We start from the raw sequence: 19104 nt of genomic DNA, 5'->3' as shown, positions 1-19104 counted from the left end.
GAACTCTGGGAGTTGGTGATGGACAGGGAGGCCTGGCTTGCTGCGATTCATGGGGTCGCAAAGAGTCGGACACGACTGAGCGACTGAACTGAACTTAATTCTTAAGTATTTACTTAATACTCAAGCAAAAGGAGTCATAATAATGTGAGAATTAACACATTAAAGAGCTTTCTCTTTCAGAAAAACCTGAGATAAAAGACCTCTCCCAAGGAGGACCCTGAGAACCTGGAAGAATTCATGGATATAAAGAATCAACAGATTCTGCTGCTGCTGCTACTGCTAAGTTGTGTCAGTCATGTCCAACTCTGTGCAACCCCATAGACAGCAGCCCACCAGGCTCCTCCATCCCTGGGATTCTCCAGGCAAGAACATTGGAGCGGGTTGCCATTTCCTTCTCCAATGCATGAAAGTGGAAAGTGAAAGGGAGGTCCATCAGTTGTGTCTGACTCCTAGCGACCCCATGGACTAAAGCCTACCAGGCTCCTCCATCCATGGGATTTTCCAGGCAAGAGTAACAGATTCTAGGGACATTAAATTACACCTGGCAATTCAGACTCCAGAATGGATGGTGCAGCCATCCCCTTGCCTTCAGGCATGGTGGGTGAACACAGGCTTGCAGAGCAGCACAGAGAGAACCACTGGCATCCACGTGTTCTTCAGATGGAGACATCTGAGCGCCCTAGAATTGGACTTAACACTGACTCGGGAGGTAGGCCCAGACAAGATCCTCTTCTCTTTCAAACCACATATTGTGGATTTCATAGAGAAAAAACTAGATGACAGAGTGGCTGGGTAACTAAACATGAGAATTCAGGAGCTCATCCATCAGTCAGCTAAAGAGGTTTCTTTTTAAGTGCTGATCAAACCCCGACCTGTCTTGTCAAGTTCCATACTCCTTCAGTGGAGATATAACCCAGAAGTGCCCTGCCATGTCCCTTGCATCCTGTTTTTAGAAGAAGTTTAAACTCCATAAGTTCAAAGAGAAAAAATTTAATCAGAGAAGTGAGACACAAAGGAAAACAGTCAAGCAAGAGAGAAAGTTATAGTTTAGCCATGAAACAAAGTCAAGGACCTTTAGTCCTCCTCAAGGGCTATTGTGTGTGTGTGCTCAGTTGCTTAGTTGTGTCTGACTCTTTGTGGCCCCGTGGACTCTAGCCCACCATGCTCCTCTGCCCATGGAATTTTCCAGGCAAGAACACTGGAGTGGGGTGCCATTCCCTACTCCAGGGAATCTTCCAGACCCATGCCTCTTGTTTCTCCTGCATTGGCAGTGAAATTCGTTACCACTAGTGCCACCTGGGAAGCCCCCTCAAGAGCTCTAGATAATCTTCTGAGCTATATATTCTGAGCTCCTTTGCAGACACTGAAACGGCCACCAGGTGGAAGAAGTTAACTGCATGCTGATCACCAGCACTTGGACCCCAGGATGACTGGAACCAGGAGACTGAGATGGCTGACTCCTGGTTACCTAACACCAACCAGAGAATGTTGCAAAAGCTGATGATGCACACACCCTCCTATCCTCTCCTTCACCCTGTCTTTAAGAACATTTCTCTGAAAGCCATTGGGGAATTGGGTCTTCTGAGCATCAGAGGACCACACACTCCTTGCTTTCCTTGTTTGGTGTTTGCAATAAACGCTTCACCTTACTTCACTTTATACCACCACAACCATGTCTCAGCAGATTGGCTTTTCTGTGAATGGGTGAGTGGATCAAGTTTGGTTCCATTATAGAAGGAGGTATTTCGTTGGCTACAGCTGAGTCTGCAGAAGAATGCTGTGTAAGACCCACTTAAGACTGTAAGACAAACCTGAAGGATGTCAAGAAACCAAACCAGTAGTCCAGAAAAGCTGAGAATAGTTTCCCACTATAGAAATAGGGAAGCCAACAGAGGATAAACACAAAGGTAGGCATTACTAACTTTTTACATTAGCACAATTGATGTGATCCCCACACTAGGCAACATTAGTATCACCTGGAACTTGTTAGAAATGCTAATTCTTCTCCTCCACCACGGACCTATTGGACTAAAAACTCTGCGGAGGTTGGGGAGGACTGTAATCTGAGGTGTCAGGAGCCCTCCCGGTGATTCTTACAAATACTGACATTTGAGAACCACCGGCATAGACTTTAAAGAAATAGATTAACCTCCAAGCTATAAAGAAATGGATTAACCTCCAAGCCATTTTTAAAAGAATCTCATTCACAGTTTATGTAATAAGTAAATGTTGGAAATTTAAAGTAAAAGATGTAACACCTTATATGATCCATGGTACAGATACATTTGATACCACCTATAGATGGGAGTTGAAAAGTGAACTATTTATAAATGATACCACAAAGTTTTCATGAGGCTAGAATGTTTTCTTAAATCTCTTAAATGTACTCTTAACTAGGAAATAATAGAATCAGTATTGTGTTATATTGTATTTATTATTATTTTGGCTGATTTACTTTTTAAAAGAAGTCAATAAATTTTTCAAAGTTTCCCCTCATAAAACTAAACTTAATGAGGAAAAGTTCAAGTACCTGTTCCTTGTGTTTGAGAAGAATATTCCGGGCTTAAGAAAAGCATATAGCTGGAAGCAGACAGCTGAAATGACCCACATACTGAGTTTAGTGAACAAACCATATTAAATCAGACATGCAACTTCTAGCTCACAAAATGAGTGAAATTAGTCTGAATAATTGAACTTTCCTGGTGATGGAGCTTGATCCTGATTCTGAATCACAGGGCATATCTGATAAGAAAGGAAATGGGTAGAGATGAAATAAATAGTCAGCTAGCAGACCACTGGAGTGAGGAGACTGAGAAGGATGGGAGCCTCACAGAGAAACACTCTAGTAACAAGAGCTGAAGATAGAGGCTGTTGACAGTCTCAACTGACGAGCCGTCAAGTAGGCATGAACCAAAGAGCAGATAATTTAGCAAATGAAAATTTCCCCTGAAGTTGACTAAAGCCTGATGAAAAAAATAAATAAATGCAAAGTTTGCCACAGGAAGTGGAGATCCTTAAGGAAACCCAGGAGAAACTGACATGTGAAATAAAGTGAATTAAGAAGAGGATATGCTTGGGGTTGAGGGGGGGAAGTGAGGTGAAGATTATAAGATATAGAGAACAGCAGACTCAGAAGCAAAGAATTTAAGAAATATAGGGTGAATTGCAGAATATGAAGTGATCCCAATGAAACTATATTGCTTCTCTCTGAAGACAATCTTGCTTTCCCAATGGCTCAGTGGGAAAGAATCTGCCTGGAATACAGGAGATACAGGAGACCAGGGTTTGATCCCTGGGTGGGGAAGATCCCCTAGAGAAGGAAATGGCAACCCACCCCAGTATTCTTGCCTGGAGAATTCTATGGACAGAGGAGCCTTGCGGGTGATAGTCCATGGGATTGCAAAGAGTCAGACAGGACTGAGTGACTAATGCTTTCATTTTCACAATCTATGCCCATGGTTCACTACTCACAGCTCCCCAGGTGGGTGGCACAGGAAGCCTGTGAGTTTCCACTCCAGCTCATGTAACTTGATCAATTGACAAATGATATAAAAGTGAGTACCATGAAATAAAATACATTCTGATAAATTTTAAGCAAGAAGAACAGAACCACTCACACATACTTTTTATTTACCAGTTGTTAGGAGAAGGAAATGGCAACCCACTCCAGTGATCTTGCCTGGAGAATCCCAGGGACGGGTGAGCCTGGTGGGCTGCCGTCTATGGGGTCGCACAGAGTCGGACACAACTGAAGCGACTTAGCAGCAGCAGCCTAATTTCTAACCTATTATTACTTTGAATCAGCCTATTAAATATGGCTGATTCAAAAAAAGATCTTATAAGTAAATATGATAGATTTAAAAAAATATTTATTTTGAAATAAACATTTGATTATTTCTAAATCTACCAGATTTATTCACAAAAGGCATAAATGATTACAACTCTTAAAAGAAAGTAACAAGTTGATGCTAATGATAGAAAAGCCCCCAGGAGAAGGACAGGAGTACAAGGAGAGAAGTAGACGAGCCACAAATTTATGCTTAGAGAGAGGAAGAACTCTCCTTCCCTGTGAAGGGACCAGAGCAGATCTGGTTGCAGCTCTTGCGCTCATCACCGCAGCTGAAGGACCTGCACCACAGGGCAACGACCAGTCTTTCCCTTCACACCAGAGCAGGGCTGCGGAGCACAGACCTCTGCTTGAACAGAGACTTGGAAAACTTCTTACAAAATTTGAAAAGACAAAGCAGACAGTATGGATATGTGTAATCACTCATATTCCTATTATGCTGCTGCTGCCAAGTCGCTTCAGTCGTGTCCGACTCTGTGCAACCCCATAGACGGCAGCCCACCAGGCTCCCCCGTCCCGGGGATTCTCCAGGCAAGAACACTGGAGTGGGTTGCCATTTCCTTCTCCAATGCATGAAAGTGAAAAGGGAAACTGAAGTTGCTCAGTCGTGTCCAACTCTTAGTGACCCCATGGACTGCAGCCCTCCAGGCTCCTCCGTCCCTGGGATTCTCTAGGCAAGAGTACTGGAGTGGGGTACCACTGCCTTTTCCACCTATTATGCTAGGTCACACATTTTTGCATTTTGCCATCTTTTCTGCCAATGTTTCTCTAAGCATAACCATGCTGGGACCATGCTATGCTTCTGTGTGTATGACAATGGTGGCATATCTTCTTTTTATACAGTTTTTAAAAGTTACAGTCTACTTACAGTTATAACAAAATATTGACTCTATTCCCCATGTTGTACAATAAATCCCTGTAGCCTATCTTAATCCTAGTAGCCTGTACCTCCCACTCTCCCACCCCATAATGCCCCTGACGGTAACCAAATACTTGTTTCTTCTGCATATCTGTGACTCTGCTTCGTTTTTTAATATTCACTAGTTTGTCATATCTTGGTTACGTATTATTATGTTGTATTTTCTCTGTCTGACTCATTGCACTTAGCATACTGTCCTCCACGTCTATCCATGTCACTGCAAATGGTGATGAGCAGCTCAGTGATTGGACCACAAACACACTCCAAAGCACTTCCCAAAGCCAGATCTTGCACCAAAAAAAGGTCAAGGTCACTGTTTGGTGGCCTGCTGCCCATCTGATCCACTACAGCTTTCTGAATCCCAGTGAAACCTTATATCTGAGAGTTTTGCTCAGCAAATTGATGAGATGCACCAAAAGCTGCAACGACTGCACCCGGCATTGGTCAACAGAATGGGCCTAATAATTCTTCTCCACGACAACACCCAACTGTATGTCACACAACTGATGCTTCAAAATGGAGAGAATTTAGCTACAAAGTTTTGCTTCATCCACCATATTCAACTGACCTCTCAGTAACCAACAAATACTTCTTCAAGCATCTTGACAACTTTTTGCAGGGAAAATGCTTCCACAACCAGCAGGAGGCAGAAAATGCTCTCCACAAGTTCACTGAATCCTGAAGCATGGATTTTTATGGTACAGTTCAGTTCAGTCACTCAGTCCTGTCCAACTCTTTGTGGCCCCATGGACTGCAGCACACCAGGCCTCCCTATCCATCACCAACTCCTGGAGCTTGCTCAACTCATGTCCATTGAGTCGGTAATACCATCCAACCATCTCATCCTGTCACCCCCTTCTCTTCCTGCCTTCAATCTTTCCCAGCATCAGGGTCTTTTCAAATGAGTCAATTCTTCACATCAGGTGGCCAAAGTATTGGAGTTTCAGCTTCAGGATCAATCCTTAGAATGAATATCCAGGACTGATCTCCTTTAGAATGGACTGATTGGATTGCCTTGCAGTCCACGGGACTCTCAAGAGTCTTCTCCAATACCACAGTTCAAAAGCATCAATTCTTTGGCGCTTAGCTTTTTTCATAGTCCAACTCTAACATCCATACATTACCACTGGAAAAACTTGACTAGACGGACCTTTGTTGGCCAAGTAATGTCTCTGCTTTTCAATATGCTGTCTAGGTTGGTCATAACTTTTCTTCCAAGGATCAAGTGTCTCTTAATTTCATGACTGCAGTCAACATCTGTAGTGATTTTGGAGCCCCGCAAAATAAAGTTTGTCACTGTTTCCACTGTTTCCCTATCTGTTTGCCATGAATTGATGAAACTGGATGCCATGACCTTCATTTATTGAATGTTGAGTTTTAAGCCAGTTTTTTTTTTTTTTTTTTCACATTCATCAAAAAGTTCTTTGCTTTCTGCTATAAGGATGGTGTCATCTGTGTATCTGAGGTTATTGATACTTCTCCCAGCAATATTGATTTCAATTTGTGCTTCATCCAGTCCAGATTTCACATGATATACTCTGCATATAAGTTAAATAAGCAGGGTGACAATATACAGCCTTGATGTACTCCTTTCCCAATTTGTGAACCAGTCTGTTTTTCCAAGTCCAGTTCTAACTGTTACTTCTTGACTTGCATGCAGGTTTCTCAGGAGGCAGGTCAGGTGGTCTGGTATTCCCATCTCTTGAGGAAATTTCCAGTTTGTTGTAACCTACACAGTCAAAGGCTTCTGCGTAGTCAATAAAGCAGAAGTAGATATTTTTCTGGTATTCTCTTGCTTTTTCGATGATCCAATGGATGTTGGCTATTTAATCTCTGATTCCTCTACCTTTTCTAAATCCAGCTTGAAAAACTAGAAGTTCAAGGTTCACGTACTGTTGAACTCTGGCCTGGAGAATTTTGAGAATTACTTTGCTAGCATGTGAGATGAGTGCAATTGTGTGGTAGTTTGAGCATTCTTTGCCATTGTCTTTCTTTGGAATTGGAATGAAAACTGACCTTTTCCAGTCCTGTGGCCACTGCTGAGTTTTCCAAATTTGCTGGCATATTGAGTGCAACACTTTCTCAGCATCATTTTTTAGGATTTGAAATAGCTCAACTGGTGTTCCATCACCTCCACTAGCTTTGTTCGTAGTGATACTTCCTAGGCCCACTTGACTTCACATTCCAGGATGTCTGGCTCTAGGTGAGTGATCACACACCATCGTAGTTATCTGGGTCATGAAGATCTTTTTTTGTATAGTTCTTCTGTGTATTCTTGCCACCTCTTCTTAATATCTTCTGCTTCTGTTAGGTCCATACCTTTTCTGTCCTTTATTGAGCCCATCTTTGCATGAAATATTCCCTTGGTATCTCTAATTTTCTTGAAGAGATCTCTAGTCTTTCCCGTTCTTTTGTTTTCCTCCATTTCTTTGCATTGATCATTGAAGGAGGCATTATTATCTCTCCTTGCTAGTCTTTGAAATTCTTGCTATTTTTGGCATTCAAATGGGTATATCTTTCCTTTTCTCCTTTGCCTTTAGCTTCTCCTCTTTTTTCAGCTATTTGTAAGGCCTCCTCAGACAGCCATTTTCCATTTCTTTTTCTTGGGAATGGTTTTGATCACTGCCTCCTGTACAATGTCACAAAGCTCCATCCATAGTTCTTCAGGCACTCTGTCTATCAGATCTAGTCCCATGAATCTATTTCTCATTTCCACTGTGTAATCATAAGGGATTTGATTTAGGTCATACCTGAAAGGTCTAGTGGTTTTCCCTACTTTCTTCAATTTCAGTCTGAATTTGGCAATAATGAGTTCATGATCTGAGCCACAGTCAGCTCCAAGTCTTGTTTTTTGCTGACTGTATAGAGCTTCTCCATCTTTGGCTGCAAAGAATATAATCAATGTGATATCGGTGTTGGTGATGCCCATGTGTAGAGTCTTCTCTTGTTTTGTTGGAAGAGGATGTTTGCTATCACCAGTGCGTTCTCTTGGCAAAACTCTCTTAGCCTTTGCTCTGCTTCATTCTGTACTCTAAGGTCAAATGTGCCTATTACTCCAGGTATCTCTTGACTTCCTACTTTTGCATTCCAGTCCCCTATGATAAAAAGGCCATCTTTTGGGGGTGTTAATTCTAGATGGTCTTGTAGGTCTTCATAGAACTATTCAACTTCAGCTCCTTTAGCATAACTGGTCAGGGCATAGACTTGGATTACTGTGGTATTGAATGGTTTGTCTTGGAAACGAACAGAGATCATTCTGTCGTTTTTGAGATTGTACCCAAGTATTACATTTTGGACTCTTTTATTAACCATGAAGGCTACTCCATTTTTTCTAAGGGACTCTTGCCCACAGTAGTAATATAACGGTCATCTAAATTAAATTCACCCAATCCAGTCCATTTTAGTTCGCTGATTCCTAAAATGTCAATGTTCACTCTTGTCATCTCCTGTTTGAACACTTCCAATTTACCTTAATTCATGGACCTAACATTCCAGGTTCCTAAGCAATATTGTTCTTTGCAGCATCAGTCTTTACTTCCATCACCAGTCACATCCACACCTGGGTGTTGTTTTTGCTTTGGCTCCATCTCTTCATTCTTTCTGGAGTTATTTCTCCACTGATCTCCAGTAGCAAATGGGCACCTACCAACCTGGGGAGCTCATCTTTCAGTGTCATATCTTTTTTGCCTTTTCATACTGTTCATGGGGTTCTCAGGGCAAGAATTCTGAAGTGGTTTGCTCTTCCCTTCTCCAGTGGACCACATTTTCTCAGAACTCTCCACCATGACCCATTCATCTTGGGTGGCCCTACACAGCATGGCACATAGTTTCATTGAGTTAGACAATGCTGTGGTCCATGCGATCAGTTTGATTAGTTTTCTGTGATTGTGGTTTTCAGTCTGTCTTCCCTCTGACAGATAAGGATAAGAAGCTTATGGAAACTTCTTGTTGGGAGAGACTGAGTGTGGGGGAAACTGGGTCTTATTCTGATAGGCGGGGCCATGCTCAGTTAATCTTTAATCCGATTTTGTGTTGATGGCTGTGTTCCTTCCCTATTGTTTGACCTGAGACCAGACTATGGTGGAGGCAATGAAGATACTGGCGACCTCGTTCAAAAGGTCCTGTTCATGCACTGCCACAGTCAGTGCCCCAGACCCTGCAGCAGGCCACCGCTGACCCACACATCCACCGGAGACTCCAGGACACTCACGGGCAAGTCTGGGCCAGTCTCATGAGGTCACTGCTCCTTTTCCTGGGTTCTAGTGCCCACATCGTTTTGTTTGTGCCCTCCAAGATTCTGTTTCCCCAGTCCTGTGTAAGTTCTGTAATCAAATCCCACTTGCCTCCAAAGTCAAATTCCCTGGGGGTTCTCAGTCCCTTTGCCAGATCCCCAGGTTGGGAAATCTGTTTTGGGCCCTAGAACTTTCTTAACAGTGTGAGAATTTCTTTGGTATAATTGTTCTGCAGTTTGTGGGTTGTCTGCTCAGCAGCTGTATGGTGGGATTAATGGTGACCTCCTCCAAGAGGGCTTATGCCACAGGCTGGGTGACCCAGGTCTGCTGCAGCCAGAGCCCCTGCCCCTTTGGCAGGCCACCACTGACCCGTACCTCTACAGGAGACGCTCAAACACAGGTCTGGCTCAGTCTCTGGGGTCTCTGGGTCCTTGTTCACACAAGGTTTTGTTTGAGCCCTCCAAGTGTCTCTGGCAGGTACGGTGTTTGACTCTAAACATGATTTTGCCCCTCCTACCATCTTGTTGGGGCTTCTCCTTTGCCCTTGGATGTGGAATATCTTTTTTTGGTGGGATCCAACATTCTCCTGTTGATGGTTGTTCAGCAGTGAGTTGTAATTTTGGACTTCTCATGGGAGAAGATGGGTGCATGCCTTCTACTCCACCTGTATCATTTATGGTACCGGAAAAAACAAACTTATCTCATTAGCAAAAATGTGTTGATTGTAATTGTTCTTATTTTGATTAATAAAGATATATCTGAGCCTAGTTATAATGATTTAAAATTCACTGTTGAAACCAAAATTATGTTTGCACTAATCTAACAGTTGATAGGTATGTATTTGGAGCTAAGTTAACAATAGAGTAAAATCTGAATTACTATTTGTCAAGATTCCTTGTCTTTGAAATTAAAAAAAAACAATTTTTTTAAGTTTTTTTCTCACGCTCAAAGCACATATCCACTAAGCAATTCTTATACGGACACTCTAAGTACAAAGAAAATGGTAATAATGGTTAATAAATTGACCAATGGCTTTGAAATACTACATTTTTAATGCCAAAAAAAATATTGTGACTGTCTCTAGACTTGGAGTTGAGGTGACCTTTGTCATTTGTCTTTTTATTTGACCTTTTTAAAATTGCTATGAACCGATAATGACTTTTGTATTATAATATTTTTTGTATTCAAATTTTGAGAGGTTCCTGTCTCTTAGGTGGAGCATTCCAGTTTCTAGATCATCCTTTCATGGGTTTTTTCTTGATAAATCTTAAAATGATAGCTTTTTCTCCCTTAATCTTTTGGGATTATTTCTGGGCTTCTCTGAATATTGTTTAAAAAACTCCACGAAATATTTATTTTGTCTGATTTTACTTCAATATAATTTCAGCAACCCTGAGACTTTTTGCAAGAAAACAACAAAAAATGGAAAAATAAGTTTAATGAGAAAATTCAGAATGTCAAAAATCTTACCCACAAAGACCCAAGGAACTTTCCATTCTAGAGAGTCTTGGGATAAACTGAAAATAAATACTACATTGTAACCACCAGAGGGCACTGCAATCTAAATAATGGCCCTCGGCGATTTTTTTTTAAGATGAAGCCCAATTTACTTTATCTTGAAGATCAAATTTATGTAAGAATAACATTAGATTACAAATTTATTTTAAACTCCGTAATGATTACAAAATATAGTTCTGCTGTTAGCCATATAACATTTACTTAGCATATTTAGAGAAATATAGACACCAGTGAATTATCCTCAGTACCCGCTGAAATGTGCCTGCACGTTGGGGAAGGCCTCTTTAAAACCAGAAGTTGCTGTGCACAGGTGAGAACCCCCGTGGAGACAGGAACTGTCCTGAACCAGCTGTTTCTTCCGTATACGTGTGTGTGTGCTAAGTCGCTTCAGTTGTGTGCAATTCTTTGCAACCCCATGGACTGTACCTGGCCAGGCACCTCTGTCCATGGAATTTCCCAAGCTAACATACTGGAGTGAACTGCCATTTTATATTCCAAAGGATCTTCCCAACACAGATCGAACCAGCATCTCATGTCTCCTGCATTGGCAGGCGGGTTCTTTACCACTAGCATCACCTAGGAAGCTCAGCATATGCATTAGGTTCCAGTTTATAGTGACAATCCAATAAGTACTTGATGAAGAAAAAATTAAATTACTAGTTTGAGCCCTTCTTAACTGGTACTCTCCCTAGGTGCCTGTCCTGGACCCTGCAATTTAAAGGCCCATCTTGCTCTCCTCTAGCTGAGCCCTTTCGTCTGTCTGGGACCACCTCCTGCATCCCATGGTCCCTGTAACCCAGGATCCCTCTTTGACCTCATGCTCTGGTGTCTCAGACAGAGAATCACTAGCATGCATGTCCAGGGCCTCCAAGCCCATCAAACCCAGGGTAGGTTCTCCTTGTGAGAGTGGATACCCCAGGCCCAAAGGCTAGCTGATAGGAAGCTACTTCTTTGGACAGAATTTCATTGTGAGGTGAGATTTAGGTATGAGGGAAATTGAAGGAGAATTTTATCTCTTTATTCCTTTATTTCTGGATTGCATAATTTTAAATAATAACATATTAACTGTATATTCTCTAAAACACAGAGGGACAGTTAAAGGATGTGGAACCAACTTGACTATGTGATGGTTTGGATAGAAGGTTAAAAGCAATAAGTGATCTGTGCCTACAGTTCCGGCTTGGGGGCCTGGTTGAATAACAATATCATCAAATATCATCAAAGAAGAGGAGTGGGCTTGGGGATACAGGCTGAAAACAATAAGTTCTCTGAGGAAAAAGTTGTGTGCAGGACCTGTGTAACAGTCATGCAAATATCCAGAAGGCAGTCAGAAGTAGTCCTGGAGTCTCAGGTGGAGGGTTTAGACTCTTTGCACCGTTAGAGGTATCTGTGTAGAGCTAATAATATAAGCAAAGAGCCCATCCAGGAAAAGTATGAAAGTACAAGAATAAGACAAAACTTGGTGCCCTGAGAAACAACATTTCACGATAAGAGAAGAGTGAACAGACAGGCAGAAGAAGGATGAGCAGAGGAGAAACCAGAGAAAATTTCAGTAAGAACCAAGGCTTGTCAAGTGGAGCAGGGAAGACCCGTGTGACACGGGCTCACAAATCTGTCTGCACATGATCTCCAGGAGGTCACGCCAGGGGGTAGTCAAGGTGAGGTCCCAGTGCTGCAGGCTGACCAGGGAATGGGAGCTTGGGAAGCACAGCTAGGGATCATATGTAAGTTTTCAAGATGTCTTTCCTGAGAAGATAGATACAGAAATATTGTAGTTGTTTTCAGGCTCTGTGGAAGAGCTACTTCCAGGAGAAGCAGGTGGTTTATAATCAGAAAATCTAAAAAAAGGAAAAAAGTCTCCTTGAAGACTACTTTCAAATATGGCCTCAAGTTCTAGTCTTTTCCTTGACCAAAAACTACCGAGATCCATCTTCAAGGGCTGCCAATTAGAAGGCAAACATTACACAGTGAATTATGTTCAATATCTTATACTAAATCATAATGGAAAAGAATATAGTTCAGTTCAGTTCAGTTCAGTCGCTCAGTCATGTCCAACTCTTTGCGACCCCATGAATCGCAGCACGCCAGGCCTCCCTGTCCATCACCAGCTCCCGGAATTCACTCAGACTCACGTCCATCGAGTCAGTGATGCCCTCCAGCCATCTCATCCTCTGTCCTCCCCTTCTCCTCCTGCCCCCAATCCCTCCCAGCATCAGAGTCTTTTCCAATGAGTCAGCTCTTCGCATGAGGTAGCCAAAGTACTGGAGTTTCAGCTTTAGCATCATTCCTTCCAAAGAAATCCCAGGGCTGATCTCCTTCAGAATGGACTGGTTGGATCTCCTTGCAGTCCAAGGGAAGAGAATATAAATCCATACTATATAAATATATGTATGTATGTAACTGAATCACTTTGCTGCATAGAAGAAACTAAAACAACATTGAAAACCAACCATATTTCAACAACAACAAAACATTTTAAAAAAGAACTCAAGCATTAAACAAATAAACAATTTCATGCTCATAAGCGATATATTCCCTTCTATGAAGATGAACTTCCAAATACTGCATTTCTTGGACTATGAATCTAGTAACTGAAGTTTCAGTTATTGACCAGATAATCACACTGCTGAGGGTTCTAACAGTGAGAGGTAAGTTGATATGCAAATTTGGTAATGAAGAGTCAGAAGATGGTAAAAGCATCCTTAGGAAAGTCAAAAGAAATGTAGACTGTCCAAAGTTTTTTGTTCCCTTTGGCAGCCTCATCCTAACTACTTCAGGTCTGATACTGATTTATGCCAACTTGACTTTAGTGAGTTCATTGTTGATCTAACGCAGAGTCTCCCTTTGGCTTAGATTGCAGACTCCCTCCACCCCCAACAGCATTGTTCACACTCTCACACCAGCCCCACCAGAAATCTCGCTGTTACCTAAAGTGAGGTCCCACTGCTCGCTGCTCTAAAGTCAATACACTGGAGGCAAGACTGGTGGAAAGGAAAGCTTGCTTTATTTCAGAGGCTGGCAACCTAGGTAGAGAGCAAATACCTGTCCAAAGGCCAACTGCCCCCCACTGACCATCAGTGAGCAAGAGCTTTTATAGTCAGAGGGAGGGGGCTACATGCAGAAATAGGGCAATCAGCTCTGACAGTCATCTTGAAGTTGGTGATTACTAATCTGGTTAGGGTTATCTATTGGAGAAGGAAATGGCAACCCACTCCAGTGTTCTTGCCTGGAGAATCCCAGGGACAGGGGAGCCTGGTGGGCTGCCGTCTATGGGATCACACAGAGTTGGACACGACTGAAGCGGCTTAGCAGTAGCAGTAGGGTCATCTTGATTGCTTTTAAGTACAGTTAGTCTTTAGTTCCAGAGTTGATTTGTTCCCATTGCTTTGATGCCAGTTCTCAGAATTGTGGCAATTGAAAGCTATGACACACCTAGACAGTGTATTAAAAGCAGAGACATCACTTTGCCAACAAAGCTCTGTGTAGTCAAAGCTATAGTTTTTCCAGTGGTCATGTATGGATGTGAGAGTTGGACCATAAAGAAAGCCAAGCACTGAAGAATTGATGCTTTCAAACTGTGGTGCTAGAGAAGACTCTTAAGAATCCCTCCGACAGCAAGAAGATTAAACCAACCAACCCTAAAGGAAATCAACCCTGAATATTCACTGGAAGGGCTGATGCTGAAGCTCCAGTACTTTAGCCACCTAATGTAAAGTGCTGACTCATTTGAAAAGACCCTGATGTTGGGAAAGATTGAGGGCAGGAGGAGAAGGGGACAACAGAGGATGAGATGGTTGGATGGTATCACCAACTCAATGGACATGAGTTTGAGCAAGCTCTGGGAGATGATGAAGGACCAGGAAGCCTGGTGTGCTGCAGTCCATAGGGTCACAAAGAGTCAGACACGACCGAGCAACAGAACAACAATGTCATGGCTACACTCTGGTCATCATGTAATTAACTTCTTCACCTGGAGGGAGTTTCAGTATCTATAAGACAGCTCAAAGGATATGGCTTTGAATGTTATCTACAGCTCTTGAGGAGGAACTGAAGTTCCTTGACTTTGCTTAATAACTATTATATAATGCTGTGTTGTGCTGTGCTAAGTCACTCAGCACATGGACTGCAGCCTGCCAGGCTCCTCTGTCCATGGGGATTCTCCAGGCAAGAATACTGGAGTGGGTACCCTTTCCCTTCTCCAAGGGATCTTACCAACCCAGGGATCGAACCCAGGTCTCCTGCACTGCAGGCGGATTCTTTCCTGTCCAAGCCACCAGGAAAGCACTATTATTATTTTGTCCCATTTGACTGCTTTCCTTTGCTTCTGCATTTCCTCACTTCATCTGTTAAGCTTATTCTTTGGCTAAAGTTTTTCTATAGACAAAAGGCAACAGAGGACGTGGGGGCGAGGGGCAACTCCCAGAGAGTCCTGCTCTGTTCCATCAAAGCCTGAGAGGCTGACACCCTGCAAGCCCCAGACACAGCCCGCAGCAGCTCCAGAGAAAGCCAGGCTGTGAACTACACGCACTCTGAGTCAAAGGGGAACATCCTGAGAGACTAAACTTCAAGCTGTCCTTGGAGCTGTTTTGTCTGTCTGTCTATCTGCACCCCTGTGAGATTCTCCCTTCCAGTTTTTGAAAATATCCAATTGTGTGCTCACAATGTCCAGCCACTCTCCCTACCCACCCTTGGCCTGCTATCCCAGGGCCCTAAATCTGGTTCATCCCCTCCAGCTTGCCCTCAAGGAAGGACAGGGGTCCCAGCAGACAGTTGGAGGGAGACATGGGCCTCCTTTCCTGAGTGTGGCCCTCTGGGTGAGTTGAGGACCAAGGCCAGCTGGTGTCCCAGGCCTCACAGGGTCATTAGAGTCCTCTGTTTGGGCACCAAGCTGCAGGCGGCCCTGTTAGACATAGGACACACCTCTCCAGGATAAAGACATGCTGTCAAACAGTTTTGTTCAAAGCATTTGCACCTATAAGGGAAGCATAAAACAGTTTCCTAACTGTCCTCTGAATAATCAGGGAAGTTCCTCCCCTGATACTGTGAGTCACATTATTAAACAGCAGTAACCGCACTTCTCAAGGGTGGATCCCTTAGAAAAGAAGTCTGGTGTTAATTGTTCTACTGAGACCTCAATAAATCCCTTTGCCAAGTACCCTTTTTCTCAATTTCTCTCTGGGGGAAGAAGGGGTCTATTTCTGCTATTTCTGCTTATTTCATTTTTGGAAAAAGGGCCACCATCCATCATGATACAACTCTAGGACACCAGCTGACCCATTCAGTACCTCCCTGAGTTGTCTGATTTTGCTGTATGCCAAATCTTCTCATTGCGGCATTCAGTATAGGATGAAGGATGGGTTTGCTAGAAGTTATTCCAGTATGTTTCTACAGCACATGTGTTTTGATGCATTCTAAAACAATTACCAATGTGTGTTCAGTTATTTATTCAACACATCTATTGTAGAGTGTCTTGCAGTGGGTATGGGAGATGTGATCAACACAGGGAGAGACAGAAGTGAGTTAGATGCCTGCCCCTACAGAGCTTAGGGAAAGGATATCATCAGTCCCTATGGTGCGACTGGTGCCCTGATTGGAGGCCACACAAGAGCCATGAGGGGAAGGGATTGAACCCCAGCTTGAGGAAACAACAGAGGGCCTCCTAGAGGAGGTGTCACAAGTGGAGTCTAGGAGGAGTTGTTATTCAGCTGCCAAGTCCTGTTCAACTCTTGGACTGCAGCATGCCAGGCTTCCCTGACCTTCACTATCTCCCACAGCTTACTCAAATTCATGTCCACTGAGTCAGAGATGCCATCCAACCATCTCATCTTCGGTCGTCCCCTTCTCCTCCTGCCTTCATTTTTTCTCAGCATCAGGGTCTTTTCCAGTGAATAGCTCTTCACATCAGGTGGTCCAAGTATTATAGCTTTAGCTTCAGCATCAGCCCTTCCAGTGAATACTCAGGGTTGATTTCTTTCAGGATGGACTGGTTTGATCTCCTTGCTCTCCAAGGCACTCTCAAGAGTCTTTTCCAATACCATAGTTCAAAAGCATCAGTTCTTTGGCATTCAGACTTCTTTGTGGTCCACCTCTCACATCCATACATGACTACTGGAAAAATCAAAGCTTTGACCAGATGGACCTGTTTGCCAGCAAAGTGATGTCTCTGCTTTTTAACATGCTGTCTAGTTTTGTCATAGCTTTCCTTCCAAAGAGCAAACATCTTTTTTTTTTTTTTAATTTTTAAACTTTACATAATTGTATTAGTTTTGCCAAATATCAAAATGAATCTGCCACAGGTATACATGTGTTCCCCATCCTGAACCCTCCTCCCTCCTCCCTCCCCATACCATCCCTCTGGGTCGTCTCAGTGCACTAGCCCCAAGCATCCAGTATCGTGCATCGAACCTGGACTGGCATCTCATTTCATACATGATATTTTACATGTTTCAATGCCATTCTCCCAAATCTTCCCACCCTCTCCCTCTCCCACAGAGTCCATAAGACTGTTCTATATATCAGTGTCTCTTTTGCTGTCTCGTACACAGGGTTATTGTTATCATCTTTCTAAATTCCATATATATGCGTTAGTATACTGTATTGGTGTTTTTCCTTCTGGCTTACTTCACTCTGTATAATAGGCTCCAGTTTCATCCACCTCATTAGAACTGATTCAAATGTTTTCTTTTTAATGGCTGAGTAATACTCCATTGTGTATATGTACCACAGCTTTCTTATCCATTCATCTGCTGAGGGACATCTAGGTTGCTTCCATGTCCTGGCTATTATAAACAGTGCTGCGATGAACATTGGGGTACACGTGTCTCTTTCCCTTCTGGTTTCCTCAGTGTGTATGCCCAGCAGTGGGATTGCTGGCTCATAAGGCAGTTCTGTTTCCAGTTTTTTAAGGAATCTCCACACTGTTTTCCATAGTGGCTGTACTAGTTTGCATTCCCACCAACAGTGTAAGAGGGTTCCCTTTTCTCCACACCCTCTCCAGCATTTATTGCTTGTAGACTTTTGGATCGCAGCCATTCTGACTGGCGTGAAATGGGAATCACTGCAGATGGTGACTACAGCCATGAAATTTAAAAGATGTTTGCTCTTTGGCTGTAAATTTCATGGCTGTAGTCACCATCTGCAGTGATTTTGGAGCCCAAGAAAATAAACTCTGTCACTCTTTCCATTGTTTCCCCAACTATTTGCCTTGAAGTGATGGGACCAGATGCCATGATCTTAGCTTTCTGAATGTTGAGATTTAAATCAACTTTTTCACTCTCCTCTTTCACTTTCATCAAGAGGCTCTTTAGTTCTTCTTCGCTTTCTGCCATAAGGGTGGTATAATCTGCATATCTGAGGTTATTAATATTTCTCCTGACAATCTTGATTCCAGCTTCTGCTTCATCCAGTCCAGTGTTTCTCATGATGTACTCTGCATATAAGTTAAATAAGCAGAGTGACAATATACAGCCTTGACATACTACTTTCCCAATTTGGAACCAGTGTGTTTTTCCATGTCCAGTTCTAACTGTTGCTTCTTGACCTGCATACAGATTTCTCAGGAGGCAGGTCAGGTGGTCTGGTATTCCCAACTCTTTAAGACTTTTCCACAGTTTGTTGTGATCCACACAGTGAAAGGCTTTGGTGTAGTCAATAAAGCAAAAGTAGATGATTTTCTGGAACTCTCTTGCTTTTTTTTTTTTTTGATGATCCAACGGATTTTGGCAATTTGATCTCTGGTTCCTCTGCCTTTTCTAAGTCCAGCTTAAACATCTGGAAGTTCAAGGTTCACGTACTATTGAAGCTTGGTTTGGAGAATTCTGAGCATTTATTTGCTAGCATGTGAGATGAGTGCAATTGTGCGGTAGTTTGAGCATTCTTTGGCATTGCCTTTCTTTGGGACTGGAGTGAACACTGACCTTTTTCAGTCCTGTGGCCACTGCTGAGTTTTCCAAATTTGCTGGCATGTTGAGTGCAGCACTTTCACGGCATCATCTTTCAGGATCTGAAATAGCTCAACTGGAATTCCATCCCCTCCACTATCTTTGCGTGTAGTGATACTTTCTAAGGCCCACTTGACTTCACATTTCCAAGATGTCTGGCTCAAGGTGAGTGATCCCACCATCGTGGTTGTCTGGGTCATTCTGTGTATTCTTGCCGCCTCTTCTTAATATCTTCTGCTTCTGTTAGGTCCATACTATTTCTGTCCTTTATTGAGCCCATCTTTGCATGAAATGTTACCTTGGTATCTCTAATTTTCTTGAAGAGATCTCTAGTGTTTCCCATTCTATTGTTTTCCTGGATTTCTTTCCACTGGTCACTGAGGAAGGCTTTCTTATCTCTCCTTGCTATTCTTTGGAACTCTGCATTCAAATAGGTATATCTTTCATTTTCTCAAGGCCTCTACGGACAACCATTTATACCTGAATATGCTAGTGTTTTCCCCTACTTTCTGCAAGTGGCGTAAGTCCTAGAAGGAGGAGTCAGAGTTATTTTGGTTCTGGTGGAGGGATGAGTGGATAAGATTATAAAGGCACAGTGAACAAACTGAAAATGGCTTCCTATCACTGGAAAACCGAACTTCAGGTGAA

The sequence above is a fragment of the Bos taurus genome, chromosome 23, assembly GCF_002263795.3.
Source record: "Bos taurus isolate L1 Dominette 01449 registration number 42190680 breed Hereford chromosome 23, ARS-UCD2.0, whole genome shotgun sequence".
NCBI lineage: Eukaryota > Metazoa > Chordata > Mammalia > Artiodactyla > Bovidae > Bos > Bos taurus.
This window is presented reverse-complemented; position numbering follows the sequence as displayed.